Here is a 20,386-nt window from a genome sequence, read left to right on the forward strand (position 1 = left end):
GAGAGAAACTTCACAAATTTAATGTATTCACTGTGGGAAAAGATGGTAAATTCATATGCTACAAACACTTGGCATAGTCAATACCTTAGCACAGTTATGGAGATGTAGGATTCTTCACTTCCAGATACACAGACTTTTTTTCCCTGTCTGCTGAATGCAGATCTAGAGGCAAAAGGAATAGAAAACAGATCTCAAACTAGCTGGAAAGCTGCACAGGGCAGATAAGCACCTTGGAGAATGTAAAGTAGCCCAGATACTTATTTGTTTGCTGGAAATACTCTTCCAAGCACCTTTTCATTAATGCATTCCTTTAACTCATTGCAGCCTTTGGAACAAAAGTGGTCTATTTTTAATAACAATAACCAACAGCAATTAATGACACAGCTGACCATCCTAACTCCTGTATGATCAACACCAAATACAACACTGAAATAAGACTTTAGGAACATTTCAAATCTCATCCTCAGCTGCTGGAAGTCAGAATAGTTCTACATGCTCCAAGAGAGCTGCACTGATTTTTATCATCTAAGAATCTGACCATGTAACATAATATACACGAAGGAAATCTAACATTATATCAGGTAACCAGTTAACCAGCACTTTGTTTTTCTCTCGGATATCCTGTCTCTTCAATTGCTGCAAGCAATTAAGTGCCCACCACTTGTTTGAACAACCAAACCAAAATAATTACAAATGCGTGTTGCACTACAACAATTGCATATTAACAAAGGCTTGGGGCCAATTAATCATTACACCATCAATAAATAATTTGCATTAAACTATTCTCTTTAAAGACTCCATGTTTGGGGTGACAGGGTTACCTCATTGATTATGTAAATTCCCCATCAAGCTTTGCAGAAGCAGTCAAAAGAAATAAAAAGGCTTGTCTGTTCCAGTCATTATCCTACTGCTATAAGGCAAGATAAAATTGGGGTGAGAAGGAGAGGAAGAAGGAGAGAAGCAAAAAAGTAGACTTAAGTTTTAAAACTCTGGGCTACAGTTCAGGAGCATGATATGCTTTAGGAGCATAAAACAGCAGGAAAAATGAACCCAGAATATACCAACTAAGAAGGCACTGGGGTACTGACTTCTTTAAAGTCATGTCATCTCACAAACCACAATAAAACAGCCCAAAACCTGTGTTACACCTCTTCATTTTACCTACAGGTACATCCCAAAAGGAGATATATGCCTCTTAAGACAAACTAAAGTCCTACAGATGAACCCACCAATAACACAATGCATTCCCCTTGTGATTTGGAATATCCATTTTCCTGAAGATTTTCTCTGGAAAAACTGTGGCTTCTTAAATTAGCAATTTTCTCCTTGAATCTTATGAAGAATTCTCACACAGACTGTGGGCGATAATTACAATTGCAGTATTTTTCCACTTGCATAACCAGGCTGTGAATTAAACAGGCCATGAGCAATAACCAGCCCTGCCTGGGTGTGCAACAAAAATCCTGTTGTCCTGTCATGCACAACCCAGATGTCCCAAAGTCATGGCCATGGCACAGCTCAGTGTCACCAGTTACCTGGGGGGACAAAGCAAAAGGAACAAAGGACTGCCTGAATCTGCATCCTGAACAGAAATAACGTGTTTCTGGACTCCACTTTTGGAGTGATGCAAGGCAAGTGAGACTTGCCTTCTCTCCTAGGCCTGTGCAAAGTAGGAAACACTCCATAGTGTTCTTTCAGGAATCTGTTTTCCTTCAGTGACCAGGAATTAATAGTCATTATAAAAGCAGGCCTCCTGAAGGATAATTAAACACCTTTCCTATGGTAAAAGAAAGGCACAGCAGGTAGATTCATCTTTGCTCAGAGTTAGAGAACAACATGAAAACAAACAAAGCCTTGATTCTGAAAGATGGATTCACTGTGGCTGCATGTTTTTAGTGCTGCAGTGGCATGGACAGCAGCATCGAGAACAACTAGACCAGATTTTGCACTATCCAAAGAACACACACACACAGAAGAGACTAAATATTTGGAAATTCAAAGTAGCAGCAGTCCAACCAACAAGGCCACCAAAGAGGGAAAGCAGAAGACTTCCTATGGCAAGTACTGCAAAAAAAAGCCTCAGTGTAGCATGTACTATGCCTGCAGTACTTCATGCTCTATTCCCCATGGAGGGCTTTTCAACACCAAAATGGGGGACAAGGTGAAGAGAAGGGAGTTTAAAGTGCAAGCTGCGCTCTCTGCTCCAAAAAGCACACTATGCTGATTCAAAAAAAACATTTCCAAAAATGCCTGTGGGTAAATTTGAGCTGCCCACAGCTCCCCAGGGGCAGTCGAAGTTGCTGTCGAGCCATTTATGTGGATTTCAGTCAAATTCTAATTTTAGTGTTCATTAAACATGGGTAATTCCCAAGCCAATCCCTGCATCACCTACTATACATAATACCTCTACAATATAGGTCATCCTAGCTTAGAAAACATATACAGACATCAAAGTGCAACCATTTCATTATAAGTATTAACTTTATAAATAATTATGAACTTCTTAATTCTTTACAAGATGCTGTATAATCACAAATGTCTAAAAAAACCCCTTACAATAGGAAGAGGGTGAGTGGTTATGGTATACAGGTGGGTGTATACATATACATGTATATATATATTTATACACACACAAACCACCCACATACAGCTATGAGAGAAAGAAAGGAGGTCTAAATATGAATTTATTTCGGGCAGAAGGATGTTTCCCTGAAATATAAAGACGACAAAGACAAAGCCTGATTTCTCTTTCAACCAAAAGAAAGGCTCAGACTTGCTACATTAATAGGTGTTCTCAGCTTCTTCCTGTTCCCTACACAGCTCTCCTGTGCAGGGAGGTTCTAACCAGCCAAGGTGCTGGCTTCAGGTTCCTCTGTGACTCTAGGGCTGAAGTAGGACACTGTACCAAGGTTGGGAGGATCTTGCCTCCATGTTTAGCTCTCCTGGAAACTCTCCACGGAGCTGAACAAGCCACATCCTTCCTTCCCCGTTTCCCTTACAGTCTCCAGCCCTGTGACACCGAGTCTGAAGGGCAAAGGCTCCATTCTCTGTACCAAAATGTAGCATTTCTTTTGTGCATCACACAGGAAGGACATGGTTTTACTCACTTCTCAGGTGCTGCAACAGAGGTACAGAGACATTTGAGCTCTCAAAAGCTCTCTGGAACTTGCGTGAGCAGACTGAGGTGCTGTTACTGCAGTGGGAACCTTTTCATGTCTCCACAGGAATGAATTAAGAAGGAGATACTTCAGCACTGCACTGGATTATGCCAGAACTCATAAAATAATTAAAACTAGACAATTATGTCAGACCAGACAAGTGTGACACACACAAAGCAGGGAAGAATTTGTAACACTGGATGAAGGGACTTTACTGAAATGAATCATCCTAAAGGACATGGTTATATAATTCAGTACTAAACACTGTTATCAGAAGAATGGAAATCCCTGGTGAACTTTAGAGAACTACAAAGATGCTATCTGGGAGCAAGACAAGGGCTGAGCTGAGAAGAAATGGATCTCAGAGCAGTAACAAAATTCAGTCTATTTTTTGACAACTTGAAAGAGGGCTCAAAGAGCCAGGTGCCAGCACAGTGCTGGGCTGAGCCCCTGCAGGGCTCTGCTGCTCTGCTCTCTGTGGCTGGGGCTCACCAAAGGAGAACTCTTGGTCTCAGGAGCCAGCCCTGCCCCTGACACACCTCAGTCATCCTGCACTGCATGGCTGGGGTGCACACACAAGGCCCAGTTAGCTCCTTGCGATGGCCCCAAGAAGCCTCCTCCAAAACAACACTCCATGAGAATCATTGATTATTTCCTTTGAGCAACATCTGCTATTAATCCAACAGCGGCATTTTCAACAGGCACCCTTGCCCAGCATTAATGTGAGAGAGTGGATTATATATAGTTTGACTACTTGCATTTTAACAACTCCATAGCTGATGTTGTTTATGGGCTGTTGGGTTTCTTTTTATTAATTTATATTGATTTTAAGTGCTCAGAAAAGCAAAGCCTGATGGAATGAGCTGGAGCCAGGCAGAGCCCACAGCAGCAGGAGGCACACATTGCCAGGCAGAGCTGCCAGGGGAGCTCATTGGCAGTGAGCACACACCTGCTCCTCCACTGCCAGGGCCCCTGAATGGGAGCCTGTTTCTCAAGCCAAAGCAGACCTTCCTTTTCCATAAGGTGAGCCAGCAGCATCCCAGAGATCAGGCTGGGGTTAGCCTGCTTCTCTTGGTCTAGGTCTAACCTAGAGTGCTTTTAATGCTGCTTGCAAAACTCAAGATAGAAACACTCAGGTCTCCATCTGAGAATGAAAAATAATGGCTATTGCAAGAATATAGCAGAAATTTAATAAGATTAGTAAATTCCCAAGCAATTCACAAAATTTCTGCACTGAGCTGGCCTTGAAGTAGTAGCAATTTGCACAGAAACTCTAGAGCTGCACAGTTCATGGCCAAGTGCTTTCTACCACCTAGGAACAAACCCACGCTCTCATTCCATCCCTTCCCTCAGACACTTTTGCTCAGCTGGTGACTTATACAATCACAGAACCTCACCATTCCTAGGCAATTCAGGGTAAATGAGGCTAATCACTGCTGCTCAGTACAGCTGACTCTTATCCCTTCTCCAATCTTACTTAGGAAATTGCAGTGGGATTGATTATTTGGGATGGGATTTCAACCCCTCGCACTCCTTGCTAGGTCACATGTTGTGGTTTATTTATATCTACCTCAGTCATCCTAAGGACAAGTGGAAATTTGTCAGGGCACTTGGATGGAGTAAGAGTGAGTCAAATATAAAGGACATTTTTAGATTCCTTTCTGCCCTGAACTTTCATTTGTCCTGGATTTGGCTGCTTTTGGGAAGTCATTGGCTAAACCAACTTTGCCACTTAGAGGAGTAGAAAGAATGTAAACAGAAAGTTGTGACTGATGTTGAGAGCATTGCTAATTAGCTCAAAAGGACACAATTAGCAAAGAAGGAGCCAGTATACAAAAAGGAGGGAGAAGGAAAAGCAGCTATTTATGAATGTTAAGTATGTATAAATAAAACAGATAATGAATAGGAGTGGAAAGAGGAAGAGAATTGAAAACTACAGATAAAATTGAGAAACAAAAAACTGTAGTAAAGTGATAAGAGAAGTAAAAGGTTATAAGGGCAGCAGAATTAACAGCAATAAGAAGAATTTACTTTTAGTGTGTTAAAACTATGGAATTCTAAGAATGAAATGGAAAGATGCCAAAAGGCAGATATGTTCACTAACAGTAATAAGCTTTGTTCAAGGCTGTAAGAGGCACAAACACCAGCAAATTGACAAATATTTACAAAACACAACTTGCAAAGCGAAAATAAAAAGTCTAAGTTGGGCAAAGTCAAACGTGCTGAAATGTCACTTCCACACAAGAAGAGGCAGGAAGATTTTAAGCAGCTCTCCTCACACAGGGAATGCCATGATCTTTTCAGGCTATAAAGCCTTCTCAGAAACTCTGCTTCTTTCTTAATCTGTGTGGAACCTACCACCATCCAAGTCATGTGCTAATGGGAATGCCATCACTACTGGAAAATGCACTTGAGCCAAGGCTAACAGAACACATGAAAAATAAACATACAGGGAAATCCACAGTATCTTTCTGATCCAGTTGTGTGATTGCATACAGCTTATTCTGTGTCTTGGTTTTTCAGACTGTAAAATGAGGGAAATAAGCAGCCCTCCCTGGCAAGTTCTCAAGTTAAGGAATCACCTGAGATGCTCCAGGACTGGCACTTTATGAGTGTTATGCGCAATGCTATACATTATCCAAACCACCTTTTTCAGGGAAGAAAGATTTATTTACCCATCACATACAAGCATTACACATGTTTCACTTCAAGGACAAAAAAATAAAGAAAAAAGAGCAAAGGAAAAAACTCCACTGAGACCATTTAGATTTTCCAGAAAAATCAAGAGAGTGTATGCCCCACAGCTCCTGCTGTCAGTGGGTATTGGGAATCTACAGCCCTTTCAAAAGCTCAGCTTAAATATTTCTTGGGTTTGACCCAATATATTCTGAAAAAAATTAATAAATACCTCCCTTCAGTTCCTATCATCTCAGCTTCCCTCCTTTCCTGGCAGTCCAATACTGAATTCATTAAATTTCATTAAAATATACATCTGGTTCCTGCTTTTACAAGGCTATGAAATCTGCAGGTCTTTGCAGAGCAAAATCAGCTGTTCCCTGTTTAATATGGCCTTTCCAGCATATGGACTCTAGATTTGAGTCAGAGATTCCCCTTATCCAGCTGACACTCAGGTACAACCACCAGTTCAGCTAAAGATTGTGGAAGACTAAGGTTAATTTGATGATTAACAGGTCTGGAGCTTGGGTACATGTAGCACTAGAAAACTACAAGCCCCATAAGACATCCTGGCAGTTGGGATAGAAGCAGATTGCATGTGAACATGACTCAATACATAATTTGATTCAAAAACCCAAAAACTCAAGAAGTCCAAGTAGAAACAAAATACTTCATTTGCCTTCCCCAATGAAGGATGAATGGTTTTGTGACAATAATGAAATTTCCTCTCAGAAAGTTCCATAAACTATGTTTTCTATTAAAACAAAATAAATTTTAGAAAGATCTGTGGTAGAGAACTCCAAGAGTTATTGGATGCCTCAGAGGACGCTGCATGCACTTGCCTGGTCTGTATTCTCTCTTAAATGCACATGGCTGAAGTGAATTGCTTTGACACTGACAAACATTCCTTTTGGCAGATCCAAAATACATATTTTTGATTTGGAAGACACTGTGCTAGGATAGGTTCACAGGCACTTGACATTCCATCTCAAGGCTACAAGGAAACGATGTGCTTCTTCCCCTTCTCTGAAACCAAACAGGTGGGGACCTCACTTTGGGTGTGGCAAATTCAGGGTTAATTCCCACCCTCACAAGAGTGTCACTAAAACTCCTACAAGTGACTGTTCACTGCTGGACACTCCCAGTCTGTCAGCATCTCCTTTTAATGCTGATAAAACGACTCAGTGGAAGCAGCAAGTGTGCAGTGCCTTAAACTGCACTGCACTATGTAAGGCACACGTACAGATCCCACTGTGAAGGGAGGGGGAAACGCAATAATGCTGGAATCATATTGTCCTTCACTCCTGCAATGCAAAGCCAAGAAGCTTACAAAATTATTCTTACCCTGCAAATGCAAAAATTGTTCTCATCTTTTTTTTAAAAATAAGCACTTAACCCTATTTGAAAAGGCTAAAAATGTCCCCAACACACCACAACCCCACTGTACACACAGACACTCTGTCACCATCAGCGAGTGAGTCCCAACAACCCCTCCTTGGAGTTAGATAAAGGTTCTGCCTTTGTAACCCTGACTCAAAAATCTCTGTACCTTGACAGCGGCTATTTTCCACCTCCTGTGACCTTGAGAAACACTTTTCTCTCCAGGCATGCCAACAGTTATAAAACAGGGAGTGCAATAGGAAATGGATATGGATAGAGTGAAAGTGATTCTCTTGTCCTTTCACACACCCTCCGTGAGATGTTGAATGTGTTTGAATGTGATCCATCAAGACATTGATCCCTTGGGGAAGTGGAGATGTGTAAGGAAACTTCAAGTGCTTTCTAACCAGATCTACCTATAGGAGAATGTACTGAGCAGTACAGTAAGAAGATACATATATTATCGATAATCCCATGTCATGGAACAAGTCACAGCAGAGGTGAGGGGAAATCAGATGTGTTCTGGGGCTCTGGAGGTTATACAGTCACTCAAAACAATTTCTCCTTGAAAAGTCACAAGCAAACTGCTCTCTGTTGTGGTCTAAAGAGCTACTCTGTGCTAAACTCAGCTGCAAGAAAAAGATAGAACAATACATTTTAACAGAACACTTTACAGGAAACATTTCAGGGATGGTATTCTATTTTGAAGCTGCTAAACTCCATAATTAAAACAAAACTGTCTGATTAGAATTTTCTGCTTATGTTTAACACCCAAAGAATTAAATCAAAATCCTTAAAAGCCATTGCTAAATGAAGGAAATGCACGAGCTGGCCCTAGCAGTGAAGTCTGTCACCAACACAGGCTTTATCCAGCTTAAGCCACTTCATTCTTTGATCAGAAAAGAGTGGCTTGTGTGGGTTTATTTTCCAAGGCTTGCAAGTGTCTCAGTTAGGACAGCTGCATGCTCAGAGCTCAGCTCAGGAGTAATCCTGCTTTCCCCTTCCCCCTCTTTCCAAACCCCAGGGCCTGGTCTCCCAGAGGTCCTGCCAAGCACCCGGTTACGTTCTGGTCAGCAGGGTGAAGCGCAGCCCTATCACACGCCTTGGGCTGACTCAGGAGCTCACTGCAGGAAGCAAGATCCAAACAAAGGAGATAGTGTTACAATTCTCCTCATTTACTCCAGTTCTCACCTCCCAAGACCCACCATGAGATGCCTACTGCAGGCCATGTGGCCTGTCAAACTAGGAAGATGCTGGAGAAAACATCTTCCAAAGGCACTGCCTCAGTGACACAGCATTCACCTCTGCCTCGTTCTTGCCTCCAATCGGGCACACCTCACCCATCCTCAGACAACCTGCATGTGGCTCCTGTGAGTCCAGAGCTGGCAAAGGCCATTGCTGTCACACTGACAGCAACAACAGCTCTGAAAGAGTAAACTTCTCACTTGATATGAGGTCAGGTTTAAGGCTCAGCAATCCATTCCACTAGCACACATCTCAGAGCATGGCCTTCACTGGATTAACCTGAGTGCTAAGTAATAAGGTGCAGAATCATACTTAATTGTCATTAATTGCATTACAGGACCAAGGACTGAAGTCTCCTAATGCTTGTTTTCTCTCTTATCCCCAGCCCTGTGGACTGGGAGGGATGAGGAGTCTTAGCACCTAACACACAGAAATCAATAGCAAACTCTTTCAGACCCTAATGGTGACAGATTAGGACATTTCTCCCCAGGCAGAAGTGCTTGCAGGATCACACTTATGTTTAGCTTTTGTTTTCTAAGGAGGGATTTATTGAATGTGAAGCTAAACATCCTGCATAGATGCTTCGTGTGTTTATTTTGACAAGGTCTGACTCTTTGGTTGTTATTGTTGGTGATTCAGGTCCTTGGTGATGGCATTTTGGATTTAAGTCATATCTAAATTTGATTGGCTAATTCATCAGTTTGGTTTCTAAAGAAACTGGGACCTATGGAGTCCCTAACCATAAAAAATGTGACACTGCTCTTTGATTACCAGCTGGGATCTCCAAGCTCTCTTGGCCTACAAAGCGACAGTTTTTCAAAATATACAGCAACTAATATTTCATTTCAGCTGGCAGGGCTCCATAAAATGGTTTGGACCTTACAGTGCACTTAAACCCTTTGATAAACACACTGTATAGATTGAGCAGATGGTGGTTCAGGAGTTCAAAATGCTCAAGTTTCCAGCTGAACATAAAATAACCTGTAGGCAGAAGCAGAATAACATCTGAACAGGTTGGAACTACGTCTGCGATGGTCTGTTCTACTTGTTAAATGCTAAGGGAGAGCTGGTCAAACAGGAACACAGGATTGGTTGGGATAACCTATTTCTATAGGAGAAAGCATCCAGTCTCCTGTGCTCACAGACAGCTGCATCATTGCACAGCCCTTTTTACAAGCCAGCCTGGTTCCATCATGACAGCATTTGGCTGTCATGTCCCCAGCACTTCATTTGGAGGTTGTAGGTGAATCTAATTGCTCCAAGGGACAGATAGGGACATTTAATCTACCTTTTAAGAGTATTTACAATGACATTGAACCTTTAACATACTCTCAATACCTCTCAAAAGGAGATGTCTGCAGGAAGACAGGTCACGGTCATGTGTAAGAAAGCCAAGAGCTGACTGGCTTTTGAGCTGAGATGCAAAGGTAGAAAAGAAGCCAAATTGTGCAGGCTGCCCCGCTGAGTGTGCACGGTGTGAGCCGTGGCTCCCAAGAGCCTGCAGCTCCAACACCGCCATGGGAACAAAGTTCATATGCATTTCACATCAGTGAGAGGTCTGCAAGGTTCACCTCAAGCACACCCCTCCAGTGTTTTCCCTTTCTAGGATATAAATGATGCTCTTGGAAAACATGACTGGTTGAGCAAACTTGGAGGTCCTGGGTTAGCCATGACTGTGTGGGAGCCAAACTTTCCTACTGGGATTCTCGTGCCCCAGACCAAGCTTCTCCTACAGAAAATTGCCAAGCGTAGCTCCAGGAGCTGCCAATTTCCAGCTAGAAGAGTTGAAAACCTTGCACAAGTCTGGACAATTTGATCCTAAAATCCCTCATTCTCTTGAGTTGTCTTGGTGAAGTCGATGGATCTGCTTACCTGGGTGCATATCAGTTACAGGAAGAAAGAACACCAATGCTGAATGTAATGTAGTGACAGCGGTTGCAAAAGAGAAGGAAAACAAAGAACTTCTCATATGCCAAATATTAAACCTTCCATTTGCATGCTTTTCTTCCTTGCAGAGCTGGATTTTGACTAGCAGTGACAGCAGTTATAGTACCCAACAGAAAACCAGGAGTTCTGGCACCACATCACCCTAATATAAAAAATATTAACTCAGGCTTAGTAACTGTACAATTTCCTGGTGTTCTTTTAAAAATTGGGAGGAAGAAAAGGATCTATGTCAAACATGCACATCTAATGAGTCCCATGACCTAATCTGGAAAAGACCCATCAGGATGCTGAAAAAAGCCAGACATGAAGCACCACACAGAGATCTGCTCCTTATTGTTGTATTTCAAGGCATCCAGTAAGATATCTCAAAATAATTGCCAAATCATTTGTTACTTTTGCAAACAGAAGCTGTCTGTGATATTCTGGCATCTCTCACATATCTGATATTCTCAATTAATTAAGTCCTTAGTGAAACCCAGAACATCGGTATCTGAGTGGTCTGGTCCTCTCTCTGCTGCAGCTCAGATCAGTCTAAGGAGGAATATTGAAGCGGATCTTTGATAAATAAAAACCTCTTGTTTCCTATAGTTGTTCTTTCTCTCCTAAAATTAGCTAATATGAAAGTGAAGCTTTTTGTTTTCCCTATTAAAAAAAAAGGCAGAGAAAATGAATGTTTCCAGAAATTAAATGGCAAGTTGTGTTATTTTTAGGGGGTTAGATGACAGGAGGCATCACATTTGAAAGTACTCACTTGATCAAAGAGCCCTAAAAGGATTCAGCAGCACTGAGAACTATATATCAAATAGGATTATGACAGAATTAAGGGACTGAGCCATTTATAACTTAGGGCAGTCTCCCTCTTTGAAGCCTGCCTTGGTAATTGATCCATTTTTCTATAAACCAGAACCATAGCAATGCATTAAAAACCTGTATCTATTCCAAAACTATTAGCTTTCTACAAGATAATCAGGGGAAAAGGTAACATTTGTATGTGACACTGGCATTTTCATTTGAAAAAGAAATTGTCATGACATCTAAATAGAGAGAATATTTTTCTATCAGTATTACCGTGTCCAACAAATTCTCTTCTGCAGCATGTCAAAGCACCAGTTGTGCATTAAGGAAACATAAATCACACAATGGAAGTGGAAACTATTGTTTTCTGTTTGACAAATTGAAAAGGATATGAAGGCATCAGTGGCATTTATTTTACTGCTTGGGACAGTCAAATAGTGCTGAAAGAAAGTCTAAGGAACACACAAACCAGTTCAGATGCTTTTACTCATGCAAGTTGCCTTTGTTTGTGGGAATACTCTCCTCAGGAGAAATCCTGGCCCTGTTAAGTCAACAGCAAAACTCCCAACACCAAAATCACCTACAGATGCCAATGGACTGCAAGAAGCAGAGGCTCCTTCTTTGGCATTAAGGTATCCCTACGCTTGTTAATTTATTAGATGCATTAGTGTAACTGAAGAAAAGGAATAATTCCAAGCTACCAACTCCAAAACCCATCACACTTATTAAAGCACTTTGTTCAGTCAAGTCAGGATTTTATGAACTTAGTGGATGAAAGTACTGCCATGTGCCTGTATCATCCCATGCCAGGCAGACCCCACCTTTTCAGATGATACAGATATAAACAGGACCAAGGTTAGCATGTCTGAATTTCAGAGAATATTTTCACCACCTAATATAACTGCTGGGGAAAAGTTAACAGCCTAACACATACAGGCACTTTGTTTTATCATCTGGTGGCACTGACCTCCCACCACTGACAGTGACAGGAACCTCATAATCCAATCCATCCCACTGTCTAGATGCCCATCTACATACATGTACACATAAACATGGAAGGCAAAACTACACAGCTCTTTTAGTAAATTATTCATTCACTTAAGTAGTCACTCAAATTTTCACTTTTATTAGTGAACACCCTTGGAATGTTCAGTACATTATGCAGGGAGTATCTCACAGTTCTGTTACCCAAAGTGAGTAGAGGCTGTGCTGGAAGAGGAGATTTTCCCCTGCTATTAATAGTAGGTGCACCTGGCAAATTCTTAGCTGCTTCTACACATATATTTGGTGTATGCACACATACAAGTGGAAGAATCTTTACTATAAATGTTCTTGTGATGTGGCAAGGATGTATATAGACTAATTCATAGATTAATGGCAACTGCAGACCATCTGCAGCTTGAGATCCCACCTTTTCCATGCTAAACTGCAGCATATATACTATTTTCAGAGTTAAACTGCTCACCCATCAAAGAGTGCAAGAGCTTTCTCTGTTAATTTAAATAGCTCCAGAAACAACATATTAGGTGACATCTAAGAGTCTACCCAGTGTGCAACCAGACTGAGATGGGACATTTCACAACAGGTAAAAACTTGTCTCATTCTCCAGGTTCTCTTCCATAATAAAATGTTGAACCTCCTGCTTTTGAAGTGAAGAAAATATACATATACACTTCAAAAATATTTAAATATGAGGAATTCTATGGCTCCTCTGATAGACTACGTATTCCCATTCAGAAAAATAAACAGAAAATTTTGAAACTGAATACTCTTCTACACTATTTTAATGTTGAGAAAAAATGGAGGCTTTTGCTCAAAACCCATAAAAAATTGTGAGCTTTCTTAATCCATGTCTACTCATTATTCACTTGGGTTCCCAGCCAAATTCATACTGAAAGTCAGCAAAACCCACTCAACTTCATAGACTTACACTACAAATTAATTTTTCCCTCCTGCCTACTCTGGGGTAAACAAACACCATTTGACCTTGTATTGATTTCTCTGATTAATTTCCCATTTCAGTCCCATTCAGAGGAGTTTCAGGGGGATAAGTGAGATCTATGGCACTCATGCAGGCCCTTTACACAGGGTTGGATTTCTCCCTTCCCAAGCTCCACCACTCAAAATTATGAAAACAATCTGCTCTTAACCATTCACTTCAGCCCCAATTACCACGGACCCCATCACGGCCAGCTGAGTTACTCTAGCAGATCCAATCTCCATCAGAATCAACCTAAACTCCACATTACATATTGTCTGTGTTCCTCCCATTTAAAAATATTTACATAAGCTTAGATTTCAGCAGTATTTACAGTTACAAAACAGCAATTTCTGTCAGGACAGTTCATCCCAAAACATGAGCCGCTGTTCAAAATGTCACTGAAATTGTATGGCAAGGGTTAGTTTGTTAAATCTGTGTTCTGCTTGTTTCTCTTAAAATCAAATGAAACTTGACTTGTTTATTTATTTATTTTGCTAGAATACTTTTTAAAGAACACACTACTCTTAGGGGAAAAACCAAGGGTTGCTTTAACTTTTTCTGAACTTCTTGCCTGTAAGTTTATGCAGCAGAAATGATCCCCACCATGGAAGTACAGATCCACTACCCCTAAACCTAAAGACTTTGTGGAACTGAGCTGGACAGCTATTTCCCAAATTAGACCACACAGCATCTACATCCAGGGATGCAGGGTCACCACACACTGACATGGTAGCAAGCCTTCTGCTCCATTCTGCCAGCAAAAGAAGGGATTTAGGGGTAAATCCCAGCCTCCAAAAATAATAAATGAGAAGTCTGCCTTTGACTCCAGTGAACTCAGTGCTGAGTCTCCTGAGTGAGATTAGCCCACATTTAATGGGCCAGTGCTAAGTTTTGTGCACTGGTATTCAACACCAGCAGTACAAAACTGGGAGCTTTGCAGAGGACTGATTCAGTGGCAAAACTGATGCAAATTGCAGGGAAATGTTGTTATTACACTACACACAATTACACTATCACCCAGAGACTCCAATTAACAGTATAGTCTCATTGTACAGTCCTGGCTTCAAAGGGAGTTTGATTTAAATAGACAAGGCAGGTAACTGAAGCCTTAGGATATACACTGTACAACTGAGAAATGAGGCAAAAGTAATTAAGTGACTTGACCAGGATCATACAGGAAATCTTTGGCTGAGCCAGACCCTGATTCCCATTATGCTCAGCCCTTGCCTGCAGCCATAATTACAGCAGCATTCTTCTGCTCTGACCTCAGCCTCGCTGCAAATGCATGCACACAGCAAAGGCACAGCTCCAGCCCCTTCCTCCCTGCTCCACAGCACCAGCCATGGATCCAGTCCCTCCATCCCTGCTTCACAGCACCAGCCACAACTCCAGTCCCTTCCTCCCTGCTCCACAGCACCAGCCATGGCTCCAGTCCCTTCCTCCATCCTCCACAGCACCAGCCATGGCTCCAGTCCCTTCCTCACTGCTCCACAGCACCAGCCATGGCTCCAGTCCCTTCCTCCATGCTCCACAAGCAGCATGAGTGAGACCTGAGAAATGGGGGAAATGGCTTCCAAGTGCACCTCCACACCTGCTGTTGTGTAACCCACGAGGCCATGTGCCCTCATACCCCAGTGCAGGCACAGGATCCCAAGGAGCATCACACAGCTCTGAGTCCCATGCTCAGAGTGGCTGGGGTTTCAGCAGCCATAAACTAATCCAGCAGTTTTAGAGTGTTAAAAACTCTGTACTTTACATGGTATAGATTCAAGATATGGTATTTTTTTTGCATTTCTTTAGTGATTACATTTTCACAGGAAGTCTACTAAAAGTTATTAGTGGTGGTTTGGATAAATGCAACCCTGAAAACATTAACTGACACTTGGAGCTGCCAACATTGTAAATGATCAGGACCTGCTGTAATTTCAAGGAAAAGTAAGGAATAAAATGGGAAATTTCAATAAGACTTCTTTTTTTTTCCTTAAAAATTACATTAGGATATACCTATTTCCTGCCCCACTTTCACCTTCTGATGCTGTGTGTAAAGATGCCAAAGAAACTTAATTGAAGGATATAAATACTTTTCTCTCTTCCTCTTTGTAAGTGCTACAACAGGAAAAGGTGTCCAGCACAACTTATTGTTAAAATTAATATGAAACAGTCCACTCTAAAATCTGGGAACACCAGACCATCAGCTACTACAAACTGCCATAGTTGCACTAGCACTTATTGCAGCTGAGCTCTTCTCCAATACCTGAAAAATACAACAAAACCAAACCTGCCAGCAGAAGATCAATAGCCATGTGAAGAACTGGCCTGGAGAAATAGCACAGGCACAGCACCTCTCAGTTCCTGTGAGCTCTTTCTTTCCTTATTTTTATAACAACCTATAGGATATGAGTCCCTGGTTCAGCAGGTTGACAGAGATCCTCCAACAGATAAGTGTTTTTAGCTAATCTGTTAATCCAGCATGAATTAATCCACAAATTAATTCACCTGATACAGTGGATTGAAACAAAATCCAGCTGTCTTGTATGGGGATCTCCATACCTTTCTATTTCAGGCAGTATTTCCTGTCTTGGTGAGTATTCACTAGCAAACAAAGTCCTGTTACCTGGCAGGATGTTGCACACAGTTTTACAGCCCAGTTAGTCAGGAAAAGAGAAGCTTTGCAGCATGTTCACCAACTGCAAAGAAGCAGCGGTGGGATAACCAGGTTCATCCAATCCATAATATGTATTTTCTCCACATCTCCACCGACAGAAAACTGTTTAAAACTATAGCAGATCACATCTCCTCCAGGCCAGGGTTGAACACACTCTGATTTGCCCAATTTGCTGATGAGTAGGGAAACAGAAGGTTTTTGCCTAAGCTTTGCCCATTGAGCTACAACTTGCTGCATATCCCTGCTCTCTGGGTTGTGCAAACTTCAGCACATCAGGAGGTTGTTGAGCACCTCACCTGTGACTGCAGAAATCACTTATGATCCCAGGTCTGGAAATCCTGTGCACACACTATCATGCATTTATCACCCCACAGACCTGTGCCACAGGTGTAGTTATCTATAACCACAGGAAAATACATACAGATCAAAAATGTACATAACAAGGACTTACATTAAGAAGACAAGCCACCTAGGAGAAGCGTTACATTTTTAAGCGAGTTATTCATTATGAATGAAAGGCAAAGACTGCAGATTAATTATCCAACTCACTCTTCCACCACTGCTTAGCGAGACTGTGACTTGCAGAAAGCGGACACTGCAGTATAATTGCCTTAAAAGCTCTCTGTAGCTTAGTGAGGTTTAGCCTGTTAGTGTGATAAATCTGCATCAAACAGAAGCAGAGAGGGCACCAGCAGAGCCCAGGCAGTGTGTGTGCCTCCCCACCCTTTGCAGGGCACTGCCAGTGTGCAGTGGGGCTGAGATAGACAGATCCTGAGTGATATTCATTTTGTCTGTTGAAGACCCAGCCAGCGTGACTGATGATGTTGCTGATTTAACCTTAGCATTCAGACTTAGCATATTTCAGGGCTATCCTTTACTTTGGCTTCTGAAAGCAGCAACTGTACAAAAATGTTCACGTTTTCTCAGCAGGCAATTTTTCTAGGATTTATAGTGACATTCCAGTTTGTTTATTGATTGATTCACGAAGAAATGGAAATTAGCACATTGCTCCCCCCACCCCTGTGCCTGATGCCAGGTTAACACTCTGCCAATGCCATCAGGTGAGCCCAAAGCATAAACTTCTGCAAAACTAAAACCAAGCAAGATTACCTCCACAATTTTAAGATTAACATTACTTGCAAAAAACAACTACTGATTTTTTTGAAGCAGTATTTAATACTTTCTGATTCTGCTGAGTGTCAAAGCAGAGACTATAATTTTCCCCCTGAGACCTCAGCCACTTCACTGCTGGGTTTTGCTTGAGAAAAGAGAGTGCCTTTTATTTTGTTTCAGCACACTGCTGCCATTACAAGCGTTTCATAATTGCCATGAACTCCCTCAAATCAGTTGTTTCTACAATTAGTGACTGATTACACACAGCACTAAACATTGCAGGCAACAGTTCATTAACTCCTGGTCCCAGACAGCATGAAAGGACTCAGGTTTAATTCAATCAGCTTTGTCCACAAAACCACACACGCAGTGTGTTGGGGGGGGTGGGGGGGGAGTTGTGTGTGCAGGTGAAGAAATATTCCTGAACTCCAAGAAAGCTCCCAATCTTGACCTGAATTATATCTACCTGGCTTTATAGGTGGCCTAACCAAAATTTCAGTTCTGGATGGCATGAAATAATTCAGACGAATTCTGCAAAATCAGAGAGATTGTTCAGCTCTGGCTGATCTGAGGTTTTCTCTGTAGATCAGCTGTGACACCTGATTCACATTCACCTGTCAAAAGACAACTGAGGACTAAGGGTCAGATGATGTCCTAAGACCAATTGTTTCACAGCCTTTCTTTTTGAAGAATATCAATTAGAAATAAAGTATAATTAATCCAGTATGGCAGCTGCAAAAAGTACACCAGGTGTACATCTCCTTTAGATTATGATCCAAATTCACCACATAATGGCACGTGATTTGTAACACATAATCTCTGCTACCAATTTAGGAAGCAGAGGAAACCTCTGTGTCCACACAGCCTTTCAGTTATCGACCTGGGTGTTAGTAGGCCCAAAAAGATAGCGACAGCCACTGGTAAAAAAGGCAATTCAACAATATCCATTGACAGAATCCACCAGTCCCCGTGGACTGGCTGCAATTGGCAGCAGCTTCTCACTTTCAATGTCCAAATATAGGAGGGTAATCACAGAGCTGATGTATCCGCTGTCCAGTCTCCACTTATCAGCACATTTTTTCCTTTTTTTTTTTACCATGCAGATTAAAAGACTAATTCCAGAGGGGAGTTCAGTGGCAGAAAGAAAAGCAGAGAGAATAATGCAAACAATAGTCAGGAAGATTTTGTTTTTGAAGAACAGGAAAGAAATGCCTTGTTTAAGGTTCCTGAAGTCAGATGAAAAATTCCCATTGACCTCTCAGGGGGTTAAATCAGTTTCTTAAAGATGTTATTCAATGCCCCAGGAAACCCTTCAAATCATTTATGATCCAATCTCTTCCAAAAGAGAGCTTTAGCAACAAAAAAAAGCTTATGTGTCGTCCAGGTGGAACTCTGTTATTCTGGCTGAAAATCAAATGTCATCTTCAAAAGTCCTAAGGAGCCTCTCTCAGGCTGCATTGAGTTACTACAGATGCCTCTTTATCCAGAATAAAATCACAGTAACAAGCTTGTTCACCAAACAAGTCAATATAGTCCTCCAAGAGCAAGACTTTGTGTTGATCAGTCTTTAACACCTTAACATTGTACACTGTCCAAAAGTGAGCCCTCCCAAGGCCCAAGGGAAACCTTAGACCCACTAATAAAGAAAAATAAACCATTTAAGTATGTGGTGTGGGTGAAATGTGTGATGCCAAAAGTCTTTTGTACAAGGATGCAGATTATGGATGCACAGGCCTGAAAGTTAGCCTGGGTTGTCACCGTTCTCTGGAAATGAACAGTCCCATCTCATGCCTGACACACCACAGAGCCAGAACTCAAACAAAATACTGTAAGTGAAGTAAACGGGGGAGCAAAACTTCTAAAAACAGTAATTTTCTCTCTCCTACCTCTCACATGCATGAGAACAATTCTTTTGCTCCTCTCCACTGTAGTGTCCACTCCTCCCTGCCCAACCATTGATCAGGAATGAGAAAATAAATGTACTCCAGGATATCCACTTTTCGGTATAAGACATTCAAATGAATCATTCCCAAAACATCCAGTAGAGACAAAAAGAAAGCAACACTTTAACAGGGCTGTCATGCTTGTCTGTGGGGGTACTTCTTCAGTGTGTATGGAAGACAGGTTGTTAGACTACTCCAAAGTAGTTCTGTGATGTACACATAGTTAAAAGTCCCATTGCCTCTAAAGTGTCCTGTTGAGAAACTAAAGGAGAGGTCATGGACTTCTTAAATTCCTCAGCAAAATCCTTGTGTTTAAAATAAGTTCTCAGAAAGCAGCTAGAGTGATACAAAAGAAAGAGAGGCATTTGGTTCCAAAACGAGGGGAAAGTAAATCAGTTCAGGAACATTAGTGGGAAACTATGTTTTTAAATAGGTTTGTTATGAATTTATCTTTTTACTTTTATTCTGTGTCTTCCTGATATTTTCCTCTTTTTCTTTTTAAGCTGTCACTCCATAAATAATAGGCACCCAAAAAAGTGATAAGTATGTTGCAGATTGAGAATCAGTATCAAGACTTACTGCCTGGAAGCTGTAGAAATGGAGACATATTTTGCAGCCTTTTCCCTAATTACAGCCTCTTATATAACCCCTATTGCCTGGTAGGACTGGACATGTTATTATGAAGCTTTCCCCAGCTCATCCAAGGCTATAAACCACCATTAGGAAATCAAACTCTCCCTGAAGTTTCACATTGCCTCCCATGCAATAGGAGGGTGGCTGCCCTCATTCCGAATGCACGTGGCCTCTGGCTGGGGGTGCTGGAGCTGCCTCTGCTGCACAGACACACAGGCAGATTTTTGCCTCCTCCCCAGTCTTGAAATGTTGGCTACTGTTGCTTTAAATATTTATAGCGGATGCAGGAAGTGTGGCTTGAATATAATGCAAAGAGAGAGATGGTGAGAAAATCATTCTCTCCAACTTTTGTTTCACTTTAATCCCTGGTTGCTCCAAGTCAGGAATTTTGATACGATATGTTAGTGCTAACAGTGGCGGCTGTAGATTTAGCAGGCTCTGGGCCCCTTAGCATAGGGTTAAATGTCAAAAGCAGAGGAAGAAGCTGTCTGCAGTGAATGTGAATTAAGTTTTCCCTTTCTCAGCAAACCAGGAAAAAAAAACATTTGCCACCAGAAAAAAAAAAAAAAAGCAGAAAGTTCTGTAGCACTGCATTGTAATAGCTAATCTCTGCTTCAAAACGTGATAGTGACAGTCACCACTGCTGTACCACCTGTGAAGGAAACCCTGTGGTACCAGGGAGGCTGCCTTTGTTTCAAGGTAATCACTCCAAATCTCATCTTACCTTTCAAACAGTCCATTATTTGCTCCCCTCCCAATCTTACCTCGCCACATACAACATAAATAAAATATTATTAATCATATTAATCAATTATGACATATCCTGTTCTTATAACGAATCCCATTCATT

The 20,386-nt window shown here is 41.5% G+C and overlaps 1 long non-coding RNA gene across 6 annotated transcripts in view; it reads right to left on the reverse strand.

Moving 5' to 3' along the window:
• Positions 1-16,551, reverse strand: part of LOC139677317 (uncharacterized) — a 250,380-nt gene extending 233,829 nt beyond the window's left edge. For all 6 annotated transcript variants that reach the window (XR_011698847.1, XR_011698852.1, XR_011698850.1 and 3 more), the window contains exon 1: positions 16,299-16,551. This is a non-coding gene — a long non-coding RNA (uncharacterized lncRNA). The remainder of the gene's footprint in view (positions 1-16,298) is intronic.
• Between the last annotated feature and the right edge of the window lie 3,835 nt (positions 16,552-20,386).

This window comes from Pithys albifrons, chromosome 12 (assembly GCF_047495875.1).
Source record: "Pithys albifrons albifrons isolate INPA30051 chromosome 12, PitAlb_v1, whole genome shotgun sequence".
Taxonomy (NCBI): domain Eukaryota; kingdom Metazoa; phylum Chordata; class Aves; order Passeriformes; family Thamnophilidae; genus Pithys; species Pithys albifrons.